General features: G+C 36.5%; 1 protein-coding gene across 10 annotated transcripts in view; it reads right to left on the bottom strand.

Annotated features, from left to right (window-relative positions):
- homer (protein) overlaps positions 1-17,317 on the bottom strand; it is a 651,652-nt gene that overhangs the window by 342,072 nt on the left and 292,263 nt on the right. Inside the window, exon 2 of one of the 10 annotated variants that reach the window (XM_090371513.1) lies at positions 5,273-5,361. The exons of the other annotated variants lie outside the window; for them this stretch is intronic. The gene's annotated coding sequence lies outside the window, so the exon portion shown is untranslated. The remainder of the gene's footprint in view (positions 1-5,272; positions 5,362-17,317) is intronic. 10 annotated transcript variants of the gene reach the window in all.

Below are 17,317 nucleotides of genomic sequence, written 5' to 3'. Positions count from 1 at the left end.
CAATAAACAGGAAAGAAATATAAACAGTAATGACTTAGAAACACGAAGTCAGTTTAAAAAAAAAAAAAAAAAACTCAGTTAATGAAGGTGGAAGATGTTTACTGAGAAAACATGACAAGTGTTAAATGTGCATCGATCGGTTGTAGCGGCTAAACCGAATAACACTTGAGAAAAAATTTAAGTAACAACTCTGCGAGAAGGAAAACGCATTTCATTAAAATCATCTTGTGCAATTTTTTCTTGGTTGTCAACTTAAGAAAACAGAGCATCTGTCTATTTCCTGGCTAATTATAGAGGTGGATTAGAAGCTGCATGCGTAAGCCACAGTGGATTTGCAATTATTTCTAAAATAAGCTTGGACTTGTCGAGTGAGGATGTATCTAATGCGAGGGCGCTGCATAAGAATGGTGGAAACAAAAACAGAAGACTCCAAGAAACCACACCCATGCAGGGCATTAAAATAACACACCTTGCGTCAACACGTAAACCTTAGCTCACCCCCTCTCCCACATCCCACCCTGAATCAAATATTACGTCCGAGAAGATTTCTCTCCTCAAGTGAGCTTCAATATTTATAGACTACGGGATACGACACACCCCAGCAACGTAAACCAATTAAATATCGCCCAGATACACCGCCGGGGAGATAGAAAGAAGAAATGACAAGGGCTTCTCGTGGCGTGCATCACATAAAGAAGTAATTTGCATGATTACCTTGCCGGGATCTTTAATACTGTGATGTCATTACTGTCCGGAGAGTGTCTAGTACAAGGATTGCGATGTGCTTTTACAACTTTCCTTTTTAAGTGCCAAATTCCTTATGGTGCACCATGAAGGAAATGCAAACACTATCACTGGCTGAGAAAAATAATAGTTTTAATGTTTTAAACAAGCGAGAGAAATAAAAATTAATATTTTTAAGTTTTTTTTACATTTAATGTTAAATAAAATTCTGAAATTGTTACTATTATATTTTCCCCATGCCTTAGGGAACAATATTTCATGCGATTCCTTTTTAAAATTAAAAGTGTTCACCGTGCGTATTTTAATATGAAAGTGTTGGACTGTTTTTTTTTTTTTTTAACAAGATTAGAAAAGCAATGGTCCACCACCTTCCAGGGAAACAAAGTTGTAAATACTTGACAAAGTGAAATATATGAAGTCTGACTACGAACCAACGTACAAATGAATATTTGATTTTTTTATGCCGATGTAAAGAAAAAACATTTCATTTGGAGAAGGATGGGTCCGAATCCCGTCGGGGACTAGAGAAATTATTAAAGGCCTCTTCAATTGTGGTAGTAATTAGGTCTCCGGCGGAGGAAGTAGGGAACCCTGTAAGTTAATCCTGGTTTTACAGAATTACAAATTGGCCAGTGAGCACACGTTTCTACAGACAAAGCGCAATATGACCTTAGATGTTAATCTGCTATATTAAATCATGACAACAATAGTAAAAATAATTGATCTCTGTTAAGAGCAAAGCTTCACTTCACCATCGCGGTAGCACAGTTGGTATAATCATTGTCCTCCCTACATCGGGTGGAAAAGACCAAGTTCGAATCCCGTCAATAACGGAAAGAATTTTTATGGCTGAGTTAGCCAGTCTAACGTGGCTGAGTTAGCCAGTCTCAGGCAAAGGTAGCATTGGTTTTTTTCTCCCAGAAATCCGGGTTTTTCTTCCGGCAATCGACCATATAACATAGGTAATTTACAAAACAGAATATATATATATATATATGGCGCAATCTGGTAAAAACCTACAACCAACCAGCAAAGAATCAGTATCATGGGAATGAAGTAATGTCAGAAGCCTGAGTTTTTGAATAACATCATTTAAAGAAAGTTGGAAAGATGCCTATGAAGATTTACAACGTGGTCGCCCAATCTCCCACAAGACTGCCAAAAGTCCTTACGGTTAGCTCAATGATTACGATCGCTGTCTTATGGACTTAGTTGCCGTGGCATAAATCTAAAACAACAAAAAAAAAAAAAAAAAAAAACGGTAACTGAAGTCACAAGGCATCAGTATAATATATATATAAATGACGTGTATTTATAGACATTTATAAACCCATGTATATTACAGAAAAAACTCCATGATGTGTATTCAACGGTGTGGAGAATTTGGTTAGTTCAAGCACATTAACTGTAAACTGAAATATTCCCAAACACCGAAAGCGTGTACGTTAAAATCACAAGTGAATTAAAAGCAAAAAAACCGATAAAATTTATTCAATCCTCAATACAATAGTAGTTTTCTAGGTGGAGAGATTAGCATCACTTCCCTTAATATAAGAGAAAAATCCTACAGATTCAATTCAAACTATATGTTCGCAGTGGAATCAATCGTAGAAATAATATTTGAGAAAAAAATTGCAAAAGAACTCCATCGTGGATTTCCTTCCAGCTTGGTCATGAAGAGAAATGATCCGAAGATCTCTTGATGACGAGTAACTTTTCTAGGATATATACCCGCTCATTTCATGATCGCATCTCCCTCTCGTCTATCCTATAAGAAGAGTCGAATGCCATCAGCTACAACATATATTCCTCACAGATCGAAAAGTTAGATAGCCAACGCCACTGTCACATCTGTGATGGCATTTTTTTTTTTTTTTTTTTTTATTATTCTGTTGGGTAACCAGCTATCTTTAAGGGACTGCGCGTTCATATTTCAAAGAAAAAACACGAGCCAAAAAAAAAGATTTTTTTTCCTACATAAAAGATCTGTAGCCCATACCTTACAAGGAAACCATAAGCTCCAAGCACATCATTATGACACTGGATAGCCAGACGACTTTCTCTGCTAACAGGAAGTCGTCTGCATCTGTGAAACATACACTTCTGCTCTTTGTAGAGAAATGAACAATTAGTAATGAAACGAACACGTGCGTGATTTAAAACGATATATCGAAACTTCTGAAAAATTTCTGAAACTAATGACGTTTTTATTTTTTTAATAATGTATTTTACAAATTCCAAGTCATAAACTGTAGTGATTGATCAAACAGCGCACAATATAACTCTTCCCCCCCGACTCTCCTCCATCTGGATGAAATCTGGCTCAATGCACAAAGAGATATCGACCCAAAGACAAGAGACTTTTTCCCTTCTTTTTTTTTTTTTTTTTTTTTGCCTTCGGTAAAGTGAAAAATTGTTCAAACGTCAGAGTTATAAATCGACAATGTCAAAAGAAACTTTCTTAGGCTAAGTGCAATAGTGAACTACAAAAGACGGCCAAATGTATTCGATATATTTAAATATACTGGATATAAAAGAATGAATAAAATGATGTGCAGTTTTCCGATCGGACAGCCTGTTTACAAAACAAGGCTCTTATGATTTCAAAAAGCACTTGGTCGAAAAATTTTTTTAAAAAATAATAATAAATAAAAGTGAAAAATGTCATTTTTGTAGTGTAGATGCGTGTTGCTGTTAGAGGAATATCTTATGATTTCCATCCGCTTTATTACATTCGCAATTGGGATAAATATTCATTATTACGCCCTAGCGATACATAAGTGATTTTGTTCTGGGATTTGCTGCACTGCTTTCTCTAATTGTATTGCTAAGGAACCCATCTGGTACAGACAGTTGATGAAATACGGGCCGATTAAAATTAAATTTGGCAGTTAATTAACTGCTATAATCCCATGAAAATCAGAATGTGGATAGCAGTTAATGGAAAGAGATTAGTCAAGGAAAAACATTAGCTCACAATGTCGCCACCAGGGGCGTACTCTTCATTCACAGTGAATGCCATTAGTCAAAAAAGCAAAATGGTAAAATACAACATATTATTATTATCAGCCATATAGTTCAAGGAAGACTGAGGCTTATGCTGCACCAGCCAAAAAAAAAAAAAAAAAAGTTACCCTGAGAGAGAGATGGAAGTAGAGGGGAATCACTAAAAAAGATAATAAAAATAAATAAATTTTCTTTTTATACTCCGGGATGACCAAATGATCAGAGGAGTTCACAAGATAGACAGAATACAATAAACAGCACCGTATTCAGATGATATGACGCTCAGGACCCAGGGTGTGCCAAGCCCATACTCACTAGATGTGAGCCCCTGGGGTTATAGTAGAAACGTTTGCAGAATCAGAAACTGGATAACTTTAATCCGACTAGTGAGTTAGCTTTTGAAAAACTCAAAAACGCAGTCATAATATTTGTAATATTAGATTAAAATAATGGGCATCTTAGAACTTTCATGTTTGCTATGAAGATACTAATTATTCATTTTGTTACAATGCCCGAAGACTTCAAAACCATTCTACGTCTTGGAATATTTGTACAATATTTAAGAAATTTCCTATGAAGCCATTTTGACATTACGAGTAAAAATATTTTTCTGAAAAATGTACCATCAAATTTGAAGATTCCGGCTAGTGGGGTCATAATGACGTTATTGACAGCTAGTGTGTGGAACAGACTACTAGGGATGCAGCACAATGTCTCTATTATTTAGCATCTATTTGGCACGTGTTTCTGAAGGCTTCACTAATAATACAATAAAACTAAAAAAAAAAGTCTATATCTGAACCGCATATAGCGTAAATATTGGTTTTTTTCCCACTGCTTGTCAGTAGTTATGACTTCCCAAGAATGCTTTATTAAAGAGGTGATGAGTATAACAGATATTAAGCAAAAGTTCTAAAAGCTGTTTACTATTCATTCTTCTCCAATTATAGATCTCTGGTGTTAAAACAGTTTTTAATACTTACATTAGAAACTTGAGGTTTGAAACGTAAATTATAAATTTTAGATTTGGAACTTACATTAGAAATTTCAGATTTGAAACTTGCACACAAAAAAAAAATTAGATTTTAGAAATTTTAAATTTATACAAAAAAAATTTAGATTTTAGAATTTTGAAATTTATACAAAAAAAATTTAGATTTGAAATTTATACAAAAAAATTTAGATTTGAAATTTACATTAGAAATTTTAGATCTTACACTTTAGAAATTTCAGATTTGAAACTTACACAAAAAATATTTACATTTGAAACTTACATTAAAAATTTTAAAAATTGACACATACATCCTGGTATCAGGCTATAATTTTCAAAATGGGTGAAGAATACGGTTTTCCAATACTGGAAAAAAACAACCACGGAGAGGGAATTAAGGGAAATAACAATCCATTTGAAGCGTATCAAAAATAGTAATCATTACTGAATTAATATACTGCTTTATTAAAAAGAATTAAAATTACAGGCATTCTGGCCATGATTCTGCAAATAGCAACTATAGCATATTACCAAGCTGGTAAGATAGGCGTAGTTCATTATGATAAATGCTTCATACGTCCCCAGAGTGCATAAAGGATGTAGGATGCCGATGGGTAGAACTAGAGAATAAAGAGAAAATTGATTTATGTTTTATTTTCAGACAACAAACTAACGAACGGAGTTATGAGAAGACACAAATAATTAATGAATCAAAAGAAAAAATAATAAAAAGTGGGAAGAGGGGAGAACAAGTTCATCGGCTATTTAACGAACGAATGGCTTCCGGAATGGGGGCCCAAAGTTGATACTGATCTCAAGCTTCATTTAAACTAGATACTTCTAATAATTACATCATAAAAAAGAAACTAGCAAAAATAAAGAATGCAGCTAGCGTTAAAAAAAAAAAAAAAAAAAAAAACTAGAGCAAAAAGAGAAATGAAAGTGGACAAATGCTTACTTCCAAATTACAACGGAGTAAGCAGCGTTCAGGTCTGCGCCGCTGGAGACATCAGAAAAATCAATCTCATGAATTTATGATTTACGATAATCCAAAGGAAGGAGATTTCATTAAGAATTCTATTTAAAATGACGTCCTGCGATATTAGGTGAATAAGTGATGGATAGTGGAGCTGATCGTTTGTGACAAGCAAGATTACAAACGTAGAAAGAGAGAGATTTTACTGTCACCAGACAAACAATGCGCTGCTTTTTGAAGAATACTTTATGGGGTAAGGCAAAACGAACCCACAAGCCTTCGAATTCATAATGCAAATAGATCCACTACCTACGACTTCTTGGGAGAGGTTTTACCATATCGAAATCCAAGAAATATAAAGAATATTTTTCGATATTTAAACAGATCTGGCTACTGCTGAGGCGAATTCTGACAATCACTCCAAGTTATGCTGTTCATATAAACATCAAAAACATTTTATCACTGTTCAACTAAAACACGTTAATATGAATACAATTATACAATTTTATGATTACTACACTGGTAATCTGTGGTCGATTAAAGGATAGCAGCCACCAATTCATGACTTTTTCGCAACATGCTTGGTGATTCATCTACAATAGTAATTCATGAATCACCCGTTTATCTATAGTCAGTCGATTAGTGAATAGGCATTTTGTGTTTCATCGTATTTTGAATAATTTTAGTGAGGCGATTCTGCATCAAATTTTGTTTGAAATTAGAGAAAAAATGTAGCAGAGCAGAATACCCACGAAACGTTAAAACAGCTTTCGGAGAAAGCACTATGTGTCGTTCGAAGACTTTTCCGTGGTTCGCAAAGTTTAAAGAGGACCGATTGTCCTTCGAGGACGATCTTCGCTCTGGCCTCCATACAACTTCAACCAATGAATCAATTGCTGGTTCGTGTTCTCATCATGAGTGATCGATGTTTATCTATCTGCGAAGTTGCCAGTAAATTTGTATTTCTTATAGGACACGTCAATCAATTTTAACATAATATTTGTGAACGCGACGCGTTTCAGCCAAGTTTGTGCGTCACATCCTCCAGCTGATTACAGAGCTGCGAGTTCTCGTGATTCAGCATCTCGTCAACGGGATTACAACAGTTTTTAATACTTACATCAGAAACTTAAATTAGAAATTTTAGATTTGAAACTTACATCAGAAATTTCACATTTGAAACTTACACAAAAAATTAGATTTGAAACATACATCTTAGTAGCAGACTGTAATTTTCAAAATGGCTAACGAATACGGTGGATCGACACTTTGCTTCTTCCATCATTACTGGTGTCAAATCGCAAGTGTATAGGTATGGTGCAGAAACAAAGGTGCAATACTCTCGATGGAAGACTTTGTCTTCTCGCCTGGAATAAATATTGTCCGACCAATTCCCAAAACACAAGGAATTGTGAAACCTCAGTTTTACAATTCAGGCCAATAGTGAAAGCCTCATGTATCCTCAAAGTCATGGAGAAGTGCCTTCTTCCCATCCTAACCAATCAGGTTCTGTCATGTGAATCACCATTCATTCACTATGCCTTGAAACGCAGGTCCACTATTATCAACCTGCTGCAAACTACTAACACCATTCTTGGGGATCTACAAGACAGGGCTGAGATGGCATTTGTTTATTTGTATATCCAGTCTGCATTCAACAGCATAGACATCCAGCCCCTCCTGCAACTTTGTAAGGAGGGATACCAGATAAAAGGCAATATACTGGAATTCTTGAAGTCGCTACTTACGACCGGGTCCTTCACCCGACTGTGAATAAAAAATCATTCACAAGGAAAGTTTGTGTAGGTGTACCCCAGGGCGGAGTTCTTTCAGGGCTCCTCTTTACGGCTGCCATTCACCCATTCCTGTGCCAGAAAACAGAATTTATCAGCTATGCAGACGACTTGAAGCTCCTCTATCGGATACACGGGACCGCTCGACCTGATTCTGTTTCTGAAACCATTAACAACTCCTAGCATTGTCGCTGTTTTGGGTATTATTGCGTCAGGCAATCATGTAACCATTAACTGCCTGCAATAAAGATATTAATTCTCCGAGGTCCAGAACAGCAAGGCAATGATGATCAAATGTGAAGATGATGCTTATTGTATTTTTTTTTTTTTTTTTTTTGACTCACATGGCCATATTTGTTCATTATGAATTTGTACCATTTGTTCCATACCATATAGACTGGGCGAATCTGTTCGGAGTAAACGGTCAGATAAATTTCGGAGAATTAGCGCCTACATCATGACAATATCCTTGCACACGGCGCTTTCCATTCAAGAATTTCTTGTGAAGTATCTCAATACTTCTCCACCCACCATACTCACCGGTTTTAGCTCCTTGTGATTTTTTTGTTTCCCAAGCTTAAAGCCGCCTTAAATGGTCATAGATTTGCAGCGATTGAGGAGATAACGGAATATAAGTTAATGTTGAAACAAAAAAAAAATGTTCTTTTGTCTGCAATTCTGCCCATACACGATAGGAGGGATTTCGTGATGAAAACCTTGTGGATTAACTCCTGGCTTCGGGAACTCTTCAAGGCTTTTGTGTGGGGGGGATGAGGGGGTAGTGTTTCTTAGCATTGCCGGTGTAAGTTTGACAGCAGAATTTATTTTGTAAAGATGGTATTTACTTAAACACAGGCGGCGCAAGGTTGTTTACTAATTAATGTCCATTGGGGAGATTTAAGGATTCGGGAAACTGCTAGTTCCAGGGGATTACGGAAGTGGGCACACGATCGACTCGGTGTGGGAAAAATGTGATATGATACGGAGGGGAAGGCGTGAAGGCTGATCTTGGTCATCGTTTTAGGGTGACAAAACAGTCTAGTGTGGGGTGCATATGTACCCCACACAGATTATTTTGTTTGCTATTTAGAATTAACGCCTGGCTATGAAGAGTGTGTCTGTAAACTGCGTGTTTTCTAGGCTTAGTTTGTCTGTTTTGCTGGATGAAAAATCTGAGTTTCTGGGAGTGATGGTTGACCTGATTTTAAGTTTCTCTGTTATCAGTATTCACTGTCATCCAACGTAAAATTCGCATTCCGAGCAACATCGGCAAACGCTGGAGCAGTTCTTTTATTTGCATCTGCAACTTCCTAATACTAGACGATTTCAATGTTGCATAGACCAATGAGATTAACCAATCATATTGAGATACGCCCATCCTTTATATGCTGATGATGTATTGTAGGAATAACTTGATGGGGTGACAGTTTGATTGTTGCTAGCTCTACATCAATCTGCATACATTCCATGTGATTCACGTGGTAATACAGAAAACTCTACTTTCGTAGCTTTACGTCTTTCTGAAGCGCTGAATAATGCAGAACACAAAACTACTAGTCACAGTCAAGCAAATCCGTGACGTGTACCAGTCACTGCAACGAACGAAATGCATATGTCAATTGATTTATCCCACAGAAATATGATATTTCTGGATAACAACCGTTGAGTGGGGTGAGCAAACGCGGAAGACGCAGCACATCTCTAGCACCTCGCGCTCTATTTTGATGGATATTGTAACAGATGCATTCAAAAAAATGAGACAGGCAAGGGGGCGATGGAAAGGCGCTACCACTTTCGGATCATTCACGCAATTCGTTTTAGCATCTGTCATAGCAGACAGAGGTAAAATTTATAAGGCTCCACAAATTAGAAAGAAAATGCAGTTTACACAAATATCCATTGTAGTTTTTCAACAAGTGCATTTTTATGTTTGAACCAATTAACATAAGGCTTGTCTCTTAACCTGTACTGACGAGAGCTATTTAACAGATTAATAATACATTTCCCTACAAAAATATTAGAGGACGTAGGACCATTTTGTGGCGACAGTGGTGGCAACTCTGAGTGGAAAGAATTCCACTATATATATATCCTGCATAATATATTGTACACCCCCTGGCTGATTGGCGGGTTTGTCTTCGCGGTACCACAGTGGTTTATAATTATATTTAGCACAGTGATTTTTTAACCGTCCTCTCCATCCGGGTTCGAATCCCGTCAATGACGCGAGGAACTTTTATGGAATTTTTATTACTCCATGGCTGAGTTAGTTGATTTCAGGCGAGGGTAGCAAGATAATTTCCCCCGAAAACCTGGATTTTTCGTCCAGAAAAACAGGCAAATCGACCAGAGAGCACATGCAATTTACAGACATAATACCCACAGTTAGATGAGGTAATTCTCGGGTTGCCTTAATATGACAGTTTTTGTACATGGGTAGGGCCATCTTTGGTTCAATTTTGATTAATCAAATTAATAAAACAAAGTAAGTGCGCACACGTGTCCCTCGTGATGCTATTGCTGTCGACTGCTTCCAGTGCGTCACTACCGCCATTTCCGATACTACAGCAAATAGACACCACAACAACTTTCGACTATTCTATTCACACAAGAGACGTTTGTGGATTGACATCCAGCTACAGAGGCCCATTGTCCTGCTTCCTTCTGGTTGTAGGATTTTAGGCGCATCAGCCTAAAATAATCCCTACAACATAATCCCTACAACAACGCAATTTAGAGACATATATATAACATGTCTCTAAATTGCGTGTGTTCTGTGGTGTATTTGCTGTTTGCTGGGCGATAAACTATGCAACCCTCAGATGAAACCGATGAACTCAGCCATGTTGTGAAAAAGATTCATAAAAAATTCCTCGTGTCATTTGATGGGATTCGAACTCAGCTCTTTTCTACCTGGTATGGGTAGGATGGTGATTATACCAACTTGCTACTCACACCCTCGCGCGTAGCGATATCAATATCGACACCTACCTCATTAATAGGTATTCTTTGACCTTCATGGGGCATATGTGGGGGGTGCAAAAAAGGTGATATCTCCACATCATTTCATTTTGCGCTCTACAGCAACCTTCTCAGCTAAGCATCAAAATTTGGTAGCATAAGAACATGACCTACAAATTTACACACAAACACTCTGTGTGTCATAATTTATGCTATTTAATATTTTAGACACGGTGGCCTAGTAGATTCCTCCATCATCTACGAGTTTTGCCCTGAACATATTTGCATATAAATTGAACTAAAACTTAAGCCGTTGTACGAGGAGACTATGTAGTGAATTATCACGAGAGGATTTAATACTCTGTACCACCACCATTCTCGAATTAAACATTCAGTGTTTACTATTTTGTTAATCGTACTCATTGGCCAACACACTATATGAACCAAAAGTTAGAACAGCTTGAAAAAAAAGTTTATTTCCGTTAACGTGACATATGACGGTGGCTCAAATGAAAACAAGATTTCGACTCTAAATTTAAATTTAACGATTGGCATTAATTCTTTTACTGAAAAACGTAGTATTTTAGCTCTCCTGTATGCGCAGGGAGTGATGTACTGCATCAAAGGCAATATAGCGTTCAGAGTGACAAGTGTGCTAAATGTCGTCCAGCTTTATACAGCAGAGGGCGTCTTTCCAGCAGAAATTCACTAGCGTATGGGAAAAGATGTTCATTGACCACTGTAAGTTACGACCACAAGTATAGGAGAGCAATCGTTACCATGAAAGATATACTTTGGCGGATGACCCTGATCAACGTGAATAAAATGTCTTGGTAGACTAAGTAATCAGGACTGATCGGTGTACGACAGTTGTTAGGCTAATGATGGATATTGGTCATGGAACAATCACCTATCATCTATGACATATCGCAGTTTGAAGCGGGTTCCCCAATGTCTAAATAATGAACATAAACATTTGTGAATGCGACTGTATCTATAGAACCTCTTGCCATATGAAGAGGAAGGAAATTACAGTTGGATGATACAGTGACTCTGGAAAAAACATAGTGCAGATACCAGTCATCATTACGACCGAAGAAACTCAAGACTAGGAAGATGTGCTGATGATGTTCTTTGACTAAAGGCGACTGCTGCTGTGGCATTTAAAGTGTAGACGTGAAACAGTTGACTGATGGTACCATTCTGTTAAAAGACAAAGTGCGGCCCTGCCACACCACCTTAACACACTATGGCAAGTGTCTGACAGTACTGTACAGGTGATTGTCGCCTTGCGATTTTCGTCTCGGGAAGAATAAAAATAATACAGCAGGACGTTGATTTCCCATGAAGGGTACTTATCCTAATCTTGTGTACAGATTGGAATAAGTACCTAAACTGCAGTGTAGATGGTTTTGAAATTAAAATTCCACTCATTTGTAAAAAAATAATAACCGATTTTATGTGACTCTTTCTCTAACAAGCTTATGCGGAACATAAACCAATTGGTTTTGATCAGAAAAATAATATATTATAAAACTCATTCCAAATAGGCCCAATGGGTGTACGCCTCTCTTTTAATTGCTGAAGGCTTTCCTGAAATTCCTCCAAAGTTATCTGCTTGAGATGTTCAGTCACATTCTTTTGGATGGTATGAAATCGTTTCTTTATTTTTAACTTAAAAAAAAAAAAAAAAAGTCAGACACAGACTAAAGAACGATGGAGGGGAGTTTAATCTCAGTGACCCCTTTGCGCTAAAGAATTCTTCGGATAATTAACGTGAAATGTGCAGGTATTTGTCGTGCAACAAAAACTATTTATTGTTTTCTTGAAAGTCTAGACTGACCCGTAGAATTCTTTAAACAGTTGTTCTATCACTTCTAAATAAAACTGGGTATTGTGAGATCAACCCTCTCCCTCCATTCACCAGATATCACTCTGGCTGACTACTTTCTCTTTATGAAGTTAAAAATGAAGATGAAAGGGAAACGATTCCATAACATCCAAAGAATGTGACCGACCATATCAAGGAAATAACTTTCGAGGAATTTCAAGAATGCTTTAAAATATGAAAAGAGAGGTGTAACAAGTGTATAGATTCCAACGAACACTATTTTGAATGATTTTCTTAAAAAATGTTTTTCTTTTTTTCTGAGCATTTGCTTTTTTCCCCATAATTTTCATCTCATTATTTTTCATATATCCAGTTCTGTATAGACGTATAAAAATCTTAGTGCCGTACTCCGTTATCGATCAATCTTAGGATCTTAGGGGGGGGGGGTAGCCATGGCTAAGTGCAAAAAGATGTCTGTTCATGAGACATATTTTTTCATCATTAGCAACTACTCAGACATGAAAAGCGGATGAGGTCGCAGTATACAAGTATGTGTGTGTGCGTTTGTCCTATTAAGAAATTTTGTGTTTAAACTCCGATTCAAAGAAAATTTATAGTATATGTTAGAAGGTCACGGGGTAGTTGTTTTGATTCGATCAGCTATCTTGTTTCAAGATCGCCGCTACCACTCAGATTATAAGAACCTTATTTAGAAATCATGTTCGACCTGACGGACTTTTTGTTTAGTTCGCAAACTATAAAAATCTTTTCAGTTGACATTCTGAGAACGAATAAATTAATATAGAGTACATTAATCAAGTGCATTGGTACCAAAAAGAAAATCGGAACATATTACTTCAGTGGCGCAATACCAATCTATTGTTATGGTAACCGCGTAGCATGAAAATGAAAGCAGCTTGCTATGGTTGCATTCCAACAAAAAAAAACTTTCCGTTTTTAACTCAAATGGCTGACCACCACGCACAATAACGATTTACTACTACAAAGCACAAAGTAATTGTTTGGTGATCTTTATACAGAAATGTTTAGTAACGCTTTTAAATAATCAGTGAGTAAAGTAAAAATCCGTTTATTTGTATTGTTTTATGCGTATGTACACTTTATTGAGGGACAAGAAATTATTATATGTAACTATTTTCCTAATAAAGTTATCATCATTATAAGAATTAAGAAAATATATACCACAAAAGCCACTAAGTTGCAAATCTAGTCAGTGTGAAAGGCATCAGATAACGGGATAGGTCTACATAGTCCGAAAAGCCATCAAAATTAGAAGCCATCAAAAATGACCTTCAGAAATTTCTGGGAAAGAAATCACTTCATGCACAAGCTGCCATGGAATTCCCCACTCATCCTGATACCACAGTCCCGCTTAAGCACATTACCAGGCTATAACAAATCATCATTACAACACTTTGCACAGAGAGAATGATGTCAATGTAAGTCCTATTACTAATTGATTTCCAACTTAACAAACATCCACATCACATAAGAACCATCGATTTTGCATCAATGATAGCAGCTGCTGGAGAACACAATGTTCTTCAGTTTGCAGATCAATTTGTCAAAGAATTATTTAATTCGTGGAGGTTCAAGTTTCATCCAAATCCTAATAACCATCCAATATTTTTTCCACGACAGCAAATGGGAGTGATTACGAGGAAAAATATAGATTAACCATAGCAAATCTCTCCTTAATCAACTTCGTCTTAAATGAGTTCCAAGTAAATGCAGCATTCGCAGTTGTCTACAAGTTAATTTTCCAACTAATTTTCCAGGTTTCCAACTGTACCAGGCTGATGGGCGTATCTGCATTTGGAACAAGTAACATGAGACTATGGTACCTTGGTGCGCTGCTCGTATTCAGCAAGCTGGAAGCGGCGGTGTTATGGTTTAGGGATTGTTTTCGCGGCATGCTCTGGGTCCTATAATCACGATTAACGACTACTTTTTTATCGTCGCCGAACAAGCACATCTCTTCATGATAACAGCGTATTCAGACAAATCCGGCATCTATCAACAAGATAACAAGTCATACCATAAAGCGCAGCAGGTAGCTAACTGGTTTCAGGAACGTGACAGTGAATTCTCCGTTCTCCCATGGTCATCCAACTTATCCGATATCAACCCAATTGAATAGCATTAACTTTAGCACTGTACACAGGTGCTACGACCGTCCATCTGACAATGTTGAACATTACTGGACACATTGTAAAATGCAGGTAGCACTGGACAGGAAACCCTGAAACTTCTTGTGGAGTTCAGGCCAAAAAGTGGACCCACAAGGTATTAGGCAGGTGATGCTAATATAAATTCAACTTAGTATACAAAATATGTACCAAAATAATCTGCACTATTGTACAATTACATGCTCATGGATGTATTACAGACACTTTCTCTCCGCACGTTGAATATGGTATTATGTGGAATGAGATTAGATTCATAATCTCATCTCACATAATACAGTATTTTCTCGACTACACAGTGCTCTTGAATAAGACGTGCACAATATTTTTTTTTTTTTTTTTTTAAGATATGAAAAAAGGGGAAATAATAAAAATAAAAATATGTGAATTCATTTTCCACCCGTAGCAGGAATCCTTCAGCCTTTCAATCATTTTCTATTTTTCAATAACCGTGAAAGATCGTAAGCGCATGTCTTTAGCACTCATATTTACATTGAGTATTAAAGACGTGGTTACTAATGAACATATACACCAGGGGTGGCCAACAAGTCGATCGCGGATTTAATTTCGGTCGATCACGACGAATTTTAAATATACAGTCATCCCTCGATTTGTGCATCTTGTGCAATGAAATTTTTGAGAGGGTAGATCGCGGCACATTTTGAAGGAAAAAAGTTGATCGCATCACAAATTAAATTATCCACTCCTGATATACACAATACCTTACACAATACATTCGCTAGTAAAGAGCGTTAAACAGAAAGAACCTCGAGATGCACGAAGTGGGCTAAACGATTTCTGTCATGGGTAAGGGAAGGTGACAAATGAACGTGCCCCACCGCCCACTACTTCATATCCACTGAGCAGTAAAAAATACCGGTGTTGTTATCTATCTAATGGAATACTTCTTTTAGGCTACAAATAAAAACACTGAAGTTAATAAAAATGCAGAGTTTTTATTCGCTCGTCTGGCCCTAGGTTTAGGAGAAAATCTCACGCTTCGGATTAAATTTGAGAATAATCAACGCACAGAAATTATTGGTTTATTTTTTTGTAAGAAAGTGCGCGGGGTATTCCAGAAAATACGATAAATCACGAGGGCGGATAAAAAAAAACTGGCAAATGAAGTTAGCAAACTAAAGGTATGAAACCAATCATGGCCTGTATACGTGGCACAGAAGATTTCATAAAGCAAAAGGGAGGGGCATTTGTTCTTGTTAGATTAAATTGTGACACTGTCTGCACTTCAACTTTGGACAGAGACAACCTTAGATATATTTTCAGTTGAGAAACACTACCGAGGCTTAAGAAGACATCTTGAAGAAACCTTTATGGCATTAGAGGCGAATTGGGAAACCAATATTACTGGGACTGGTTTACTCTCAGAAACACGTCTTAGGATCGCAGTTACGTTCTTTCTTATAGCAGATTAATCATGGTAATGTGCTGGTAGCAACTTTGCTCCAATGATAATCGTTCCAGAGAGCTCAGAATTACTATCAGATATTATGTAAAATTAAAAAGATTGTACACAATTTTTTTTTTTTTTTTGCATAATTCATTCCACAAGGTCGAACCAATAAGGCTTATATGTAGACATTCAGAAAACGTTTGAGAGATTCTGTGCGAATAAGTGGACCAATGATTGTTATTTTTCGCAATGCTCCGTCCCACTGTGGGCTTTTTTGAGAAAGCTTCTGATCAAAAACCTAGCTTGCTCACCCACTTTATTCACGACATTTGACTCCAAATGATTTTGATGTTTTCAAAAATCAAATCCACCCTCAGAAGAGGATCAGTAATTACTACTGAAATACTAAAGATTATTGGGATATCACAAATATTTTAAGATATTTGTTTACTGCCGACGCCAGAAGCTTTACCTGACTTGAAATATGTCAGAAATAAAGTTTCGGGAAAAAAAAAAAAAAAAAAAAACTAAATTTTTTTGCATAGATTTTTTCCTTCTAACAAAAGATTTATACACACATAATTTACAATAATATCTGCGGTAAGATAAAAAGTAAGATGGCATCTATTTTACTTTCGAGATTTAGCAATATCTACCAAATACGTTTATAAGATGATTCATCCCGCAGTCCTAAGTAGAGGTTTCATAAATGGGTTACGGTGGTCGCCGCTTATTGTGATCACTTGAGGGCGAAGCTTAATTAAAAACAACCGATGAAACAAGAATTCAGCGGTTCAGCACTGTTTATTGATGGAGAAATGAGTACAAAAAAAGGTGGAATGGACAGAAAGAAAACATTAAAATCAAGCAATATAAAATACTTCAATTTGACTGTCCGCTATTTCTTCTACAAGGTCATCAATAAAAATGAAACTGTCATAATGTTTCTGGAAATCCATACAAATTATTAAAAACAAAGAAAATATTCAAATCAAGAATGCTCTACTTGATTTGAATGGTAACAGTCAGACTGATAGAAGTACAGTTATATATTACTTTCTTTCACAACGATACCGACAACTATGCGAACTGTAGGAAGCAACAGCAATAGCTGGACACGCAACGTGTCGGAATTCAACAACAAATTGGGATTTGAAGAAATCACACAAGTGATAACAAAAACCGAAGAACTGATTACATTAAACGTCGTTTTTATATGTATTAAATAAATAAATACTCTTTATTTTACAAGAAAAATTAATGCTACTGTTGGACAAACCCGTCACAGCCAGAAGGCCAAGGGTTAACAATATAAGGTAAGTAAATAATAAGAAAAAAATTAATCAAAACACACAAATAAAGTAAAAGTTATATATATATGTTTGATCAGGACTTCA

This window comes from Mastigoproctus giganteus, chromosome 1 (genome assembly GCF_048544385.1).
Source record: "Mastigoproctus giganteus isolate SK-2022 chromosome 1, ASM4854438v1, whole genome shotgun sequence".
NCBI lineage: Eukaryota > Metazoa > Arthropoda > Arachnida > Uropygi > Thelyphonidae > Mastigoproctus > Mastigoproctus giganteus.
The sequence above is the reverse complement of the archived record's forward strand: the minus strand, read 5'-3'. Positions and strand labels throughout refer to the sequence as shown.